Source organism: Apium graveolens, chromosome 10 (assembly GCF_009905375.1).
Source record: "Apium graveolens cultivar Ventura chromosome 10, ASM990537v1, whole genome shotgun sequence".
In the NCBI taxonomy this organism is placed as follows: domain Eukaryota; kingdom Viridiplantae; phylum Streptophyta; class Magnoliopsida; order Apiales; family Apiaceae; genus Apium; species Apium graveolens.
The window spans coordinates 43,010,298-43,026,598 of record NC_133656.1 but is presented as its reverse complement, the minus strand read 5'-3'; the positions used below and the strand labels follow the sequence as shown (position 1 = coordinate 43,026,598).

The window sequence follows — 16,301 nt, the reverse complement described above, 5'->3', positions numbered from 1 at the left end:
CCTGTAATGCTGATGCTTATGTTCGAGCTCAGGTAGAATAAGAAATAATAGCTGTGTGAGGATTCGGTATTTGTAATCAGATGTAATAGTTGGTAGTGTTGGGCTGTTCCAAACCCTAAACTGTAAGATCTTGGATTTGGTTGTGTATTCTTCATTAAAATGATGTAATAGCTATATTTATTTTGCTATTTAAGTTGGGGGTGTGACAATCAAGATCCGCGACACTTTCAAGTTCAATGATGTGACTGAAGATGCTATCAAACTACGTCTCTTCCCATTCTCTCTGAGGGAAAAGGCTAAGTGCTAGTTACACTCCCTACCAGCAGGGTATATCACCACTTGGGAAGATCTTGCTCAAAAGTTTCTCACTAAATTCTTCCCCATGGTGAAGACTGCCGCAATCAGGAATGCTCTTACTCAGTTTGTTCAACAAACTGGAGAATCTCTGTGTGAGGCTTGGGATCGATATAAAGAGATGCTAAGGAAGTGCCCACACCATGGCATGCCTGATTGGATGATTATCAAATGTTTCTATAATGGATTGGGTCCTACTTCTAGACCCATGCTTGATGCAGCATCAGGAGGACCCTTGGGGGCTAAGAGCTAGGATGAAGCTTATGAACTTATTGAACTGATGGCTGCTAATGAGTACCAGAATCCTTCTCAGAGACTGACTCAGGGAAAATTAGCAGGAATTCTGGAGTTGGATGCAGCAACTGCTATCGCTGCCCAACTAAAGGCTTTGACGATGAAGGAGGACACCTTGGAAAATTATGGAGTTAATCAAATCACTAGTGTTTGCGAGCTATGTGCTGGATCCCACGAGACTGATTAGTGCATAATTTCTAGTGAATCAGCTCAATTTGTGAGCAACTTCCAGCGATCGTAGCAACCTGTGACAGCCACCTATCATCCTAACAACAGCAATCATCCAAATTTCAGTTGGAGCAATGTTCAGAATGCGGTTCAACAGCTTATCAGCAATATCCAGCTAAATAGTACAACCCCCCTGGTTTTCAGCAACCGCAGTATGCACCAAGACAACAACTCCAACAAGCTAATGAAAAATCCGAATTGGAGGAGTTGAAGCTTATTGTAAGAGTCAAGTTGTTTCTATCAAGACCTTGGAAAATCAAATTCGGCAAATTGCCAATGTCTTGCTAAATCGTCAACCTGGTACCATGCCTAGTGACACTGAAGTGCCAGGAAAGAGGGAAGTTAAGGAGCAAGTAAAGGCAATCACTTTGAGGTCTGGGAAGGTTGCGAATCCCGAACAAACTCACAAGTTAACTGAAGAAGTTAGGGCTGAGAAAGAAGTAGTGCAGCAGGATGAAGAAGTGGAACCAAGAAAGACTACCGTTGAGCACACTCCGCCTGAGGATAATAAGGGGGGAAACAGATCTATCCTCCACCGCCTTTTCCTAAGCGGCTGCAGAATAAAAAGCTGGACAAGCAATTTGAGAAGTTTCTGGAGGTGTTCAAGAAACTTCATATCAACATACTTTTCACCTAGGTTCTCGAGCAGATGCCTAGTAATGCAAATTTTATGAAAGGCATTCTCTCTCGGAAGGTGAAGCCAGATGATTTAGAGACTGTCACTTTCACGGAGGAATGCAGTACTGTGCTGCAACAGAAGTTACCTCGGAAGCTTAAAGATCCAGAAGCTTCACCATTCCATGTACTAGTGGACAAGTGTCTTTTGACAGATGCTTATGTGATTTGGGAGCTAACATCAATCTGATGCCTTTGTCAATTTTCAAGCAACTGGACTTACCTGATCCCAAACCAACTTAAATGACCTTGCAGTTGGCTGACCGTTCTATTACATATCCGCGAGGTATTATAGAAGATGTCTTGGTCAAGGTTGATAAAATCATCTTTCCTGCTGATTTTGTAATTCTTGATTTCGAGGAGGATAAGAAGATTCCCATAATCTTAGGAAGACCTTTCTTGGCGACTGGCTGAACCTTGATAGATATGCAGAAGGGTGCGCTCACCATGCGAGTTCTGGATCAGTATGTTACTTTTAATGTGTTCAATGCTATCAAATTTCCTACTGATAATGAGGAGTGCTTAAAAGTAGAGTTGGTCGATTCGGTGGTCACATCGGAACTTGATCAATTGCTAAGGTCTGATGCCTTAGAAAAAGCCTTATTGGGGAATTCAGATAGTGAAGATGACGAAAGTGAAGAACAATTGCAATATTTGAATGCTTCTCCCTGGAAAAGGAAAATCGATATGCCTTTTGAATCTCTTGGAATGGAGGAATTGAATAAAGCTCCTAAACGCCTCAAGCCTTCTATTACGGAAGCTCCCACTCTCGAGCTTAAGCCTTTACCTGAACATTTGAGGTATGCATTTTTAGGTGATGCATCTACTCTGCCTGTTATTATTACATCTGACCTTTCAGGGAGTGATGAGGAAAAGCTTTTGAGGATTCTGAGAGAGTTCAAGTCGGCAATCAGTTGGACTATAGAATATATCAAGGGAATCGGCCCTTCTTACTGTATGCATAAAATTATGCTAGAAGAAGGTAGCAAACCTATGGTTGAGCAGCAAAGAAAACTTAATCATATCATGAAGGAAGTAGTGAAGAAGGAAATTCTTAAGTGGCTAGATGCAGGGATCATCTACCCTATCTCTGACAGTTCATGGGTAAGCCCGGTTCAACGTGTACCAAAGAAAGGTGGAATTACCGTGGTAGAAAATGAGAAGATTGAGCTTATTCCTACAAGGACAGTTACGGGGTGGAGAGTTTGCATGGACTACAGGAAGCTAAACAAAGCCACTAGGAAGGATCACTTCCCTTTGCCCTTCATTGATCAGATGCTTGACAGGTTGGCCGGTCATGAGTACTATTGTCTTTTGGATGGCTATTCGGGTTACAATCAAATTTGTATCGCTCCAGAAGATCAGGAGAAAACTACCTTCACTTGTCCATTTGGTACTTTCGCCTTCAGACGAGTTTCTTTTGGTCTGTGGGGTGCGCCAGCCATATTTCAAAGATGTATGATGGCCATCTTTTCTGATATGATTGGCCAGAATGTGGAGGTGTTCATGGATGACTTCTCAGTCTTTGGCAATTTTTTTGATGAATGCTTGCAAAATCCTGGACACGTTCTCAAGAGGTGTATTGAGACCAATCTGGTTCTCAATTGGGAAAAATTTTCACTTCATGGTGCGTCATGGCATCGTTCTCGGGCATAAGGTTTCTAGTAAGGGTCTTGTGGTGGATAAGGCCAAGGTGGGGGTTATTGAGAATCTTCCTCCACCCATTTCGGTTAAAGGAATTCGCAGTTTTCTTGGTCATGCGGGTTTCTACAGGCGTTTCATCAAGGAGTTCTCAAAAATTTCAAAGCCTTTGTGCAGTTTGTTAGAGAAAGATGTTCCTTTCAAGTTCGATGACGAGTGCCTTGCAGCTTTTGAGACATTGAAGAAGAGTCTAATTACGGAACCTGTCATAACTACACCTGATTGGAATGAGCCTTTTGAGATGATGTGTGATGCAAGCGACTATGCAGTTGGAGCAGTTCTTGGGCAGAGGAAGAACAACATATTTTATGTGGTCTACTATGCTAGTAAGACTCTAAATGGTGCTCCACTGAATTACACTACTACGGAAAAAGAACTTTTGGCTATTATCTATGGTTTTGAGAAATTTCGATCTTATCTACTTGGGACTAAGGTGACAGTTTTCACTGATCACGCTGTAATTCAATATCTCGTCTCAAAGAAGAGCTCGAAGCCTAGATTGATTTGATGGGTTCTTTTGCTCCAAGAATTTGAACTAGAGATCAAGGACAGGAAATGAACTGAAAATCAAGTTGCTGATCATCTCTCGTGTTTAGAGAATCCTAATACCACTTCATTAGATAAGACATTGATAAATGAGTCTTTCCCCGATGAGCAGCTGTTTGGAGTGCAAAAAGAAGAACCGTGGTTTGCAGACATTGTGAACTACCTTGTGAGTAATATCATGCATCCCGACTTATCTAATGCTCAAAAGAAGAAGTTTCTTCATGAAGTGAAGTGGTATATGTGGGATGAGCCATTTCTTTTTCGCCAAGGAGCTGACCAAATCATCAGGAGATGTATTTCTTATAGCAAAATGGGGTGGGGGATCTTGTGAGATTGCCACTCAACGGCTTATGGAGGATATTATGGTGGAGAAAAGACAGCAGGTCGTATTCTTCAAGCAGGTTTCTTTTGGCTGACATTGTTTAAAGATGCTCATCAGTTTGTTTTGAAATGTGATAGATGTCAATGTGTGGGTAATATGTCTAAGAAGGATGAGATGCCTCTTAATGTGCTTCTCGAGGTTGAGGTCTTCGATGTTTGGGGAATTGACTTCATGGGGCCATTTGTGTCATCTTGTAACAATCAGTATATCTTGTTGGCGGTTTATTATGTGTCGAAATGGGTTGAAGTTAATGCATTGCCAACGAACGAGGCGAAAGTGGTGCTTAATCTTCTTCACAAGCAGATATTCACAAGGTTTGGAACTCCAAGAGTCATAATCAGTGATGAGGGGTCGCATTTTTGCAATCGCAAGTTCACTGCTATGATGAAAAGGTATAATGTAAATCATCGCATTGCTACGGCTTATCATCCTCAGACAAATGGTCAAGATGAGGTATCTAACAAAGAGATCAAGCACATTTTGGAGAAAGTGGTTTGTCCATCAAGCAAGGATTGGTCTTTGAAGCTTGATGAAGCTGTTTGGGTGTATAGAACAGCATATAAGACTACATTGGGAATATTGTCGTTTCAATTGGTTTATGGTAAGGGGTGTCATTTGCCTGTGGAGCTCGAGAATAAAGCATATTGGGCTTTGAAGAAGTTAAATCTGGACTTGGATACGGTTGGAAAGAAGTGGATGCTTCAATTGAATGAGCTTGACGAGTTTCGACTTCAAGCTTATGAGAACAATAAAATGTATAAGGAGAAAGTCAAGAGGTGGTACGATAGGGGTCTAGTTCTCAAGAAATTTGTGCCAGGGCAACAAGTTCTTTTATTCAACTCTCGTCTTCGTCTTTTTCCTGGAAAGTTGAAGTCTAGATGGTCAGGGCCCTTCATAATCAAAACTGTGTTTCCACATGGAGCGGTGGAAATTTTTGAGAATGATCTAGGCCAAGCATTCAAGGTCAATGGTCAACGGTTGAAGCATTATTACGGTGGCACGACAACCCGCGAGGGGGTTAGTGACGTTTTATTATCCATTTGATCTCAAGATTTTACGTCGAGCTAGCGACGTAAAAGAAGCGCTTCTTGGGAGGCAACCCAAGTATGTTGTACATTAGTAGGTAGAGGAAGCAAGAACAAAAGAGAAAAACACAAAAAAAATCTGAAAAAGGAAAAAAATCAGGGCCAAGTACAGAAGTTGGGCGCGCCCGCTGGCCAAGCGCGCGGCCGCGCCGTTTTTCCAGTAACCAAGCGCACCCGCGCTAATCTAGCGCGCGCCCGCGCCAGTTTTCCAGAGAGTGTGCGCGCCCGCACTGTCCTAGTGCGCGGCCGCGCCGGGTCCCTATCGAAAAAAAATAAAAAAGGCAGTTTTAAGAGAAAATCAGGATTTTTAACCAAAAATCAATTCCAACCCGATTTTTACTCTTCCACATCCCGTAATTTCCTCTCCTAATCAATTCCATTATTCCCACGATTCCCGTAAAGAATTCATACCCCTCCACCAATAAATATATACACTTGTATACAACTTCTCCACCAATTCACAAACTCTCAAACACAAATTCTCTCTAAACACTTAAGCTTTTATTCTCTCTCTTTCAATCCCGATGGCACCCTAGAGACAAAGAACACAAGTTGGAAGCAGCGCCACTGATTCTTCAATTGTGAGTTGTTTAAGGCAATGGTAAGCATTTGGAGATGATTCTTGAGATGGGATGGGTTCCTTTTTGTGAGGATCCCGCTGTTGTGCCCATGAGTGTTGTGCGGGAGTTCTATGCCAACGCTAAGGCGGAGAAGAATGGTTTCATGGTGGTGAGGGGGAGGAGTGTTAAGTACAGTGCTGAGGCTATCAGGACGGTGATTGAGCAGCCTGCGAGGAAGGTGGGCCAGGACACTTGGAACGATAAGACTCCTGAGGACTTTGATTTGGATCTCATCGTTGCTACTCTCTGTGTGTCTAAGACTCACTGGAAGTTTAAGAGGGGCACTATTGATTACTCCACATTTCCTGCGTCGTGCATCAACAGGTATGCACGGGCTTGGAACTTGTTTATTTATGCAAACATCATGCCATCTTCTCATGTGTATAAGATTACTGTGGAGCGTGCTCGTCTGCTTTGGGGTATTCTGCAGGGGGATTACATTGATTTGGGGATGGTGATATACCAGGGGATTTTGAGGTTTTTGAGAGGAGGTACTACTGGAGCTATTCCGTATACGTCCATTGTGACGAAGTTGTGCATGGTAGTTGGTGTTCATTGGCCCGCACATGAGCAACTTCAGATTCCCAATGCTCCTAGTGACAGTTCTACATCGCACAACATAGTTGAGTGGTATGGAGGGAAGCCCGATCCTAAGGGGCTTGGTTACTCATATGCTCATTTTCCAGGAGGTGTGCCTATGGAAGTAGCTACATCAGGAGGTTCTCAGTATGCCCGTAGAGCAGCTTGGAGAGCTCAGTATGGAGAGGAGGCTGGTTCGTCGCAGCAGCAGTATGAGGAGGAAGCAGGAGCGGAGATGAGAGCTGGTTTGAGTTCGACGCAGTATAGGCGTCTTGCGAAGAGGATGGATGTGATGCACGACATCCATAGTCGTTTTGCACACAATCTCACCCAGGCACTTGGGACTGCATTTAGAGCCACCAGAGTTGACATTTAGTGGCCAGTATTTGGTGAGGACTCTGTGTATCCGCCTCCTGACACGCCTGACACTCCACCCCTTGAGGGTGAGGATTCTGATTCACAGTAGGTATTCCTGATTCCTTACTATTACCTTCAATGAGGATAGTGAATATTTTAAGTTTGGGGGTAGTAGTTGAAGGAATATGTTTGTGTGAGTCTCATATAGTTGCATGTTGATGATAGTTTAGTTCATATAGTTGCATATTTTGTCATGTAGTTTTTTTTATTTTGTTCATGTAGTTTCATGCATTTGCATTTTGACATTATCCCTTAGATAATTTTTCCGATTAATTGGTGATATTGATGCTAGTGTGGTGATGTCGTATTTAGTGATGTTGGGTCTTATTGGATTGATTTGCATGCTAGAGACACTTGTATTTCACTAAGTCTTATAGGTTTCTAGAGTGCTAGATCATGATCATGGTTTGTTGATTTAACGAGGTTTAATCTCTTGTTTTTATTTAGAATTTAGGGTATTCTCTTAATAATAAAAGACATGGATATTTTAAAATTGGGAAAAACAATTTGGATTTTATTGCTAGTTGTGTGGCTAGGTGTCAAATGGCTAGTAGCCGGCTCATATTTTTATTAGTAGTCTAGGGTTGAATGAGATGGAGCGAAACGCACTCATTCAGAAAAAAAAGAAGAAAAAGTGTTATGTATAATTGATCACGAGTGGGCTCTTTAGTACTCGAGTTATTAAGTTCTCAGGGGACTTTGTGCCTAGTGACCTAAGGCTTTGATAGTCTAGGATCCGCTAACCTAACGCTCGCTACGTGGGTGCTATTGTATAAGTCTTTTGTGGACCTCACTCATTGCACGATCAAATAAGCATTCTTGTATGGTTTTGTTGTGAATAAAAGCATGAATCCATAATAGAAAACTCTGATATAAGAATTGAAGTGTTATAAGTTATTTTGAGTATAGCATTTATTCTATTTATAAACATGCAATTATTTTGATAAGTAGTGAGTCATAATTGTCGATCTAGTTGCGATAGTACATCTGTAAGCATTTACACACACGCACGTCTCTGGTGTGTAAGTTGGTTTGTGAGAATTTGTGGATTTTTATGCGAATAATTGCATTTGCTGAGGTTTTGCTGTTGATTGGTTTAGTTATTCTTTGGGGATCGATGCATTCATATTAGTTGCATTCATGCATTTTTGTTTCTTGTTCTTTGACTCTGTTTATGCTTGAGGACAAGCATCGATTCAAGTTTTGGGGTATGTTGAGTGGCATTTATGACACTTATTTATGCTCTAATAAGCTTTGAATTGGTGTATTTGTACTCAAGTTATTTGTGTTTTAACGTGTTTTCAAGTGTTTTTGCATTTCAGGCATTAATTTGTGTATCAGGTGAATTAGCATTGTTTTGATGCTAATATGGTGTCTAGGTGTGTTGGAATAAAAGCTCGTTGAAGCCGGCTCGAAGCTGCAAGAATAAAGAGAAAGAAAAGAAGTGTTTTTGGCAGAAGTCCAACGCGCCCGCGCTGATGATAAGCGCGGCCGCGCCAGGGTACAAGAAGTCAGTGTGCCCGCACTGGTGAAGCGCGCGGCTGCGCTGGGTCGGGATAAAGAAAATCCTGATTCTATTACAATTTTTTTCTGGACTCTTGGGATGATTGAACTGCTATATATTGATAACTTAAAGTCTTTTTTTAATAAGGAGACTTACCAGAGAACAAGGATAAGACGACAAGAGACCTATAGCACAATTCAACAAAGGCGAAGACGATTTAGTTTATTCTTGTGAATCTTTGTTTTGAGTTATAATCTTGGATGCTTGTTTCTTGTTATGTTGAACTTATACTCTTGTTTGTACTTGGTTTTATTTATTCGTATAAAGATTACATTTGCTATATCATGTTTTCATCGGAAACCACATTGATGATGAGTCTGATTATGGGCTAATCGTTATCGTGGGGTTCTAGCAGATTTATTTATGGATTTCTTTAGTTAAATTGTTTGATATCTTAGTATGTGGTTATGGTATGATATCCTAGTATTGGTTGTGCGTATTCATCTTATGAGTGTCGCAAACTTGTAAGATAGTGTATTAATTCTTAATGAAGCGAAAGTGAATTTAAGGATTTAGAACTTTCCATGCTAGCATAGGTTCATGTATTTGTTATGCATGATTCGTAGGTAATTTTAACCATCTTACTTGCCATATGTAATCAAGATAGATAACTTTTGCTTAAACCATTATATTGTCAAATTCTATAGATATATAGGGTCTCAATATAATTGGTGCCTATTCAGCTTCTATCTCTTTTATGGATGTCTGGTAGAATGGTGCTCGTGCAATGAAAGTTGGCATTTATCAGTTTCGTGTTGTCTGATTAGTATCATCACCATTGCATGCTAAGGTTAAGAACAATAAGACTATTGAATGAAGTATTTAATGAAGTTAGAATCCCATATTTGTCATACATATAATTTCAGTCAATCTTATTCTTGTAGTTATAATTGTTAGAGTAATTCTTCGTTATAAAGAATCTCACTTTGTTATTGTCTTAGCATTGAATAATAACCTTACATTGTTGCTTAGGTGCATAATTTAGATAGTTAACGAATACAGTCTCTGTGGGAACGAACTAGAAAAGTTTATATACTACTTGCGAACTTGTATACTTGCGTGTATTATTAGTGCGTGTTTAGCGACTAACAAGGATCCTGAGAAGACTAAGGAGATGATCGCTGAGGAATTGATGACCATAGTCTGGGCGACTACCAGAGCTAGGATGGCCGTAAGGGAGGCACTAGAGGATGGAGAGTTACCAAGGGCACAGCGGATAGTGAGGGCAGATGAAGCGGGGCCTTTCATGGAATCAGTTTTACCAATATCAGACCCTCTCCAGGAAGTTCCATTAGATATCCATGAGGTTCTACCAGTTCATGTTCCATCTCCTATACAGAGCCCATCACCTATTGAGGAAATGCCTCCTTTATCTCCTGCACCATTGTCACCGGATACTGTGCTTGGTTATCCAGTTGGATCTCCTGGGTCTGCACCTCCTATACCCCATGGACTGTTAGATGCAACTGTTCAGGCTTCTTTTATTGCTAGTTATCACATGACTTTGGATAGTCTGTCTGAGGCCCGTAATATTAGAAGTGATCTGTTGGATCGACTTACTGCATCAAGGAGTGAGGGAGGAGTACTTCCGGTAGGCTTAGCTTATAGCATGGACATGATTGAGGCTACCACCCGAATTTCAGCTAGAGGCCATTTTGAGGGTCAGATCGATCCAACTCTACTTGAGACTATCCTAGACCTCAACATCTCTTTGATGGAGCAGGTTAGTGATGTAGTTCGTTCCCGCATTCCTTAATCCTGAGTAATGTGCAGAGTCAAAGCGATCAGACAGGGATTTTCATTCAGCACCACTTTTAGAGGATTAGCCTTAATTATAAATGATTGGTCTATATTGATTACATGATTATCTTTGGTAGTACTTTTGGGATATAATACATCGGATCAAATAATTTAATTCTCTTTCATGTGTTTAGTTATTGTACCCTCAAACAAATGGTTATGTATATAGTTGTTCCTTTCAGTTCAAATCAGATCTTTTGTGATAAGATCACAAGTTTATTTGTAGTTTTATCTGCATTGTTAATACTTAAGAGTGTCGTGATGTATATAGAAAGTGGGAATTCATATTTTCCGACAATGTAAGGACTGTACGAGGGGAAGACTTAAGCAAAGTAAATGAAACCAATATAAAGAGATTCTCGAAATTTACCAAGCATTATGCCCCACAAGGAATAAGATTAGGGCAAACCCTGAGTTTGATAATCAGGGAGGTCACAATCAAGATATAAGGAACCCGGAACATTATGAAGTGGAAAATCAGAGTTAAAACATATAGGGTGACCCTGATTATGGGGAGAAGGATGGAACGTTTAATACGAAGAAAATAGAAGTCGAGTAAGGAAAGGAGACCCAGGACGGTACTCCTATGGGATAATATATGGACATTCCTATACAGAACTTAGACTATTATCCCCGACTATCACCTTGAGGAATCAATGCGGTGGAAAATTCTTTCAGGACCCTTTTTGTCGCTTAAGCTATCAGAGTTCCACTAAACTGCTGACCCAGCCAAGGCAAGAACCTGGATAAAGGAAATAGAGGAATCATTTTAGATTCTACATGATTGATGAAGCACAAAAGACTATTTTTCCACTTACCTTCCAAAAAGGAAGAGGTCAACCACTGGTGGGAAGCCAAGAAAGGTATAGAGAAAGATGTTTTAATAAACTGGTTAAGGTCCAGTCAATTGTTTCGGGGAAAGTACTTCCCAAGGTACAAGAGAGAAATGTGAGAACAGCTTCAAAGATCTGAAGAAAAGATTAGTGATGGCCCCAGTATTGGCATTGTCGGATGGTAAAGGAGATTTTGTGATTTATAAGTGACGCCTCGCACAAGGGATTAGGGTTTGTGCTTATGCAGCACAACAAGGTAATCGCATACGCGTCTAGACAATTAAAGGAATATGAAATTCGATATCCTACCCATGATCTTGAGCTCACAGAAATAGTTTCTACTTTGACGATTTGGAGGCACTACTCATATGGAGAGAAGTACGAGAATTACGCCGACCATCAGAGCCTCAAGTACATTTTCACGCAGAAGGAGCTTACCATGCGCTAGAGGAGATGGTTAGAGGTAATCATGGATTATGATTGTGAGATTTTTATCATCAAGGGAAGGCGAATATAGTGGATGATGCCCTTATTAAGAAAGAGAGGCTCAAGATGATAATGACTTTGGGGAGCTTATAAGAGATTTTGAGAATATAGAGAGATTGTGTAGAAGTTTTAGAGACAGACCAAAGGCGAACGAGTATAATAAATTATGAATCTAGGTTGTGAAAGTCATCAAGGTTCGATTAAGGGCACGAACCCAGAATGATAGGATGTTTGAAATTGATGCTTATCTTATGTTGGTTCATGAAATGAGTGTAATAGAAATGAAAAACCAAAAGACTAAAAGGGAAAGGAATATAAAGAAAATAGAATTTGGGGAACAACAAGGGAGTTAGGTATGAAAAACCCTAAGAAACCCTCGCAATAAGGATATAGAAGTATGTCATCATCAGGGCGATTGTGACTGATTATGAGATAAAGTCGAGGTTTGAAGGCTTAAGCGATACATATAATTAATCTCAAGTTGGGAGTATTCAATGAAACTTCGAGATAGATCGATGGATTAAATAAGGGAACACAGATGGAATGAGGAGGAAGGAAAGCAAGAAATTAGGAAATTGGATAAAGGAAGTAACCTTCAAAAATGTGAAGTGTATGTAACACTTGTGACTTGATACCCAAAAGGGAGACACCAAGTATAAAAGCTATCCCAACATTGAGATGACTGTTGAGATAAATAACATAGGTAAATGACTAATTAGAACTAAAAATTTCACGTTGAAAATGACCAATATCTTTCAGAACATCCATACTATCATGACCAAATAAGGCAAGAAATGCGGATAATCGTTGTTATCTTTTGGAATTCAAATGGATTTACCACAGTTGAGTAAGGATGCTATTGTGAAACTAGGTATAGACTATCGAGGTGAGAATGATTGAATAAGATACCCTTATCAGGGATATATGACTTGATTTATCCATAGAAAGATGCAAGTACCTTTTTAAAGATGGAATTGAGAATAGAACCATGATAACTTGAGATGAACCCTACAACAATGCATAAAGGTTGGCATTTCTCCCTTAATAGGGACAGTATGAGTTTTGACAGTAAGAATTGGAAAGATTAAGGTAACAATGACCTTTAAAGGTCAGTGGAGAAAGTTTTCAGACTTATATAGACAATGGTTCTAGTATTAGTATATGGTATTTTGATATGTCCTAAACCTCGGTAGTACAGGAGGAATGATTTAAGGATAACCTTAAAGGTTTTACAAGGAGAAAGGTAATATTCAATGTTCTTAAGAATAGAAATTTTGATGAGGGAAATATGACGTAATTATAATAATGCCAGGTGGGGCACGTGTTGAACCATAAGAAAGTATAGATCGGCCCAATGAAGGCCGGGATTGGTGAAAACAAGAAGGACCCAAGATAAAAGACGTCCTACGTATGATCGAGAGCCAGCCATGATGATGTTCACATTTAAAGGCTAAGGCAATAACTTAAGGAAAAATGGTAATTTTTTTTACTCACCAGAACTTAAGAAGAACATTTTCACATTAGCTATGATAGAAAATAAGGTAGAAAATTTAGTTGAAAATGGTTCAAAAGACATTGATTGCAAGGAACTAATAATATCAGGAAAGGCCATGAAGTGGCAATACTTTAAGTGTAAGAGAACAATTATAGGCGCTCGTATCAAAGGAATACAGTAATGCTGGTTAAAACCATGAAGGTTCTGTTATGATGTGGAAGAATTACATTCCTTTCTGATGACTGTGCAATACTTAACCAAAATAGTAGGTTGGTGGAGATTTAATTCATGTTAATCACTGTGAGCGGGCTGCCCATCTTAGAAGGTCCTATCTTGAAATAAGCCAGGACCATGTGTTAGGAATATATTGTGAACTTGATGATAAGTTGAAAAACACACCTTAGTAGATTTAACTTAGTGTTCTTGTAGCTCTTGACAGATTTTCTAATGTAGTCCTGACGGATAAACTTTATAGTCCCGACGGATGTCAACTGAACATCCATCGAGAGTGTAGCTTATGTAACAATAAGTATTGTAACACATTTATGCAAATAACAATGTTTTAGTTGAGTAGACACTATAGGATTCTTTAAGTCATGTTGACTACTAAATTGATATGCAGAATAGGTTGGCTAATTGTATATATAAGATGTCTTGTAATTCTGTATAAGTGAAATAGAATCAAGTGACAGAAAGACTCCGACGGATGATCTACAAAGACTCCCAACAGATAATCAACAAGGCTCCCGGCGGATGATCAACACAGTCTTGACGGATGATAATACTCAAATTATCAGTTGACAGTGACAACACAGTCACATGCGTCAGGTGTTTGGAAATGGAATGTTGCAGCCTAATTGTAGGATTTAGAGAACAAAGAAGCATTACCATTTCCATGCAATTATGAAGATATTCAAAAATGCTGGATAGAGTAATGTAGCATCATGATGTTTTTGTAACCCGAAACTCTTCGAAAAACTCCTTACTAACCTAATTTGGTTATTCTAAACGTTTTCCGTGTTTTAACTTTTTCAATCCGGATTACGGTTTGACCCGTACGCCTCCCGGCGTATAATTTTTGATGCGATAAACTTTTTGATAGATCAACAAAACCCGTATTCTCGAAAGGTGGGATAATATTACATTATTTTCGTATAAAGTGTTTTATAAAAAGCCCGGTTTGGATAATTATCCAATTCGGGTATCAATCGGATCGTTTTTGCAGTTAATTAGCGACTAAGTGACAAATTTATCGATCCAGTACGATCCAACACGAACCAATATTCCATAAGTATAAATAGTTTTTTATTTATTCATAATTTTGATTAAAAATCAGATTTTATTATATTTTTACAGAAAATCAGAAAAATCCTCTTTTATGTGTTCTTGAGCTTGTGAAGATCAAACACTGATTTTGGAATGATCTAAGAAGCAAAACCTATCATGTTTGTAATCAAATCGAAGCCCTCAATCCATTCTACCTGATTTTATCATCAAAATCAACTGATGACTGGTAACTTTTAAATTCGATTTTTACGGTTCTTGGTCAAGAATTTGGGGTTTTAACTTTTATTGATTGTTGATTGTTTTAAGTATTATAATTAGCTTTATCTTGAGTTTTAGGATCGATTCCATATATTACTTGAATTGTTTGATCAGCAGAAGCTATAGGACGAATTCTATTTTTTGGGATTTTGATTCGATTCTTTTTCTGAATTGATTATCACCTAATTGTTGATATGGAGATATGGGAATGATTCTATGTAGTATAAGCTTCGATTTTCCATAAAAACCTTTGAATTTGGTTCAGAGATGGGTATTATCGGGATTCGGCCGGACTTGTCGCCGGCAGTGGATGGCAAATCGTCGGAATCAACGATTGGATCGTTGATTCTGGTGGCTGATGTTCGCAGTTGTGTTACTGAGTTGATAGGAGTAGATACATATCAATATATATTGGTTCCGACAGTGTTCTGGGCATCGAAGGGACTACCAGAGATCTACCGAATTTTTTCCATGCCGGCCAGAATCTGGGTAATTTCCAGATTTCCGGCGAGTTCTTAAGAACTCGGGCCGAAGTTTGTCAAGGTCCGGTGTGCCCGTTTTTAAACTCAAAATGACTCGGTTTTGATCTTTGAAAACCCATTTCCAATTTTAGAAATCTATTTCTTACATTTTCTTTTATTTTTAATTCAAAATTCTTTTCTTATTTTAAAAAATCATTTATTTTAATTTCAAAAATCATTTACTTAATATTTTAAATTCTAAAAATTATTTACTTAATTATTTTAAATTATAAAAAATTATTTCTTTTATTCTTTTTAAAAATCCATATTTGTTTTATCATTTATAATTTGTTTTAATTGATTATTTATATATTTAATTAATTTGTTAATTCATTTAATCAATTAATTTTATTTATAAATAGTTAAATGAAATACAATTATTTATAATTAATTCAAATAAATCCTAAAAATTGTTTTTAAGCTTTTAAGAATCATATTTTGGTCTTTATAAATCAATTTATATTATTATTAATTGATTAATTCCTATATAATTCTTATTTTATTCGTAATAAATAAACTGTTCGTCCGTTTAATACGAAACGAACGCGTATAGACTCAGAAAAAATATTCTGCTTTCATTGAAATACTTTCGAGACCCAAATTCTTTTGTTTCGAAAGGTCGCTTGATTTGCAAGTTGATTATCAGTCGCATATTGATCAAAAAATTGTATTTTGACCCGATTTCAGTTTTAAACGTACCAAGTTGAACCTTTTGACGAACCGAGGCATGTGTTATAGAAATTATGTGATACATGGATTATGTGTTTACATGCTATATGAATTATGTGTGTACGTGGGTCATAAGTCCAGTGTTTGGCTGTTATATTTATGTGTGGGCTATCGTATATGTAGACAATAGGGTTTTTAACGTGCGGTTCGTCGAGTAATTATCGTTTAGATGATTAAAAGTGTATCTTTTAATTATAGATGCAGATCATTCGAGTTGATCAGGACAAGACTTTGGATAAAGATTGATATGGAATGGTGTTGGTTATAAAGCTTCTAGCAATCGCAGGAGCAGCATTTCAGTAAAGTGTTGAAAAGAAGGACGATGATATTTTGAGAAAGAATGTCAGAATAGATGGGTCTTTGCGAGTGTGTCTAACTGCTAAAAACCCAAAGGCAAGTATCCCTATCATCACTTATTGTTCAAGTGATATTTATTTTGAATCTTAT

At 38.6% G+C, this 16,301-nt stretch overlaps 1 non-coding gene across 1 annotated transcript; it reads right to left on the bottom strand.

Moving 5' to 3' along the window:
* Positions 1-397: 397 nt before the first annotated feature.
* Positions 398-504, bottom strand: LOC141694597 (small nucleolar RNA R71). Its single transcript, XR_012563887.1, has one exon. It is a non-coding gene; the product is annotated as a small nucleolar RNA R71 (small nucleolar RNA).
* Between the last annotated feature and the right edge of the window lie 15,797 nt (positions 505-16,301).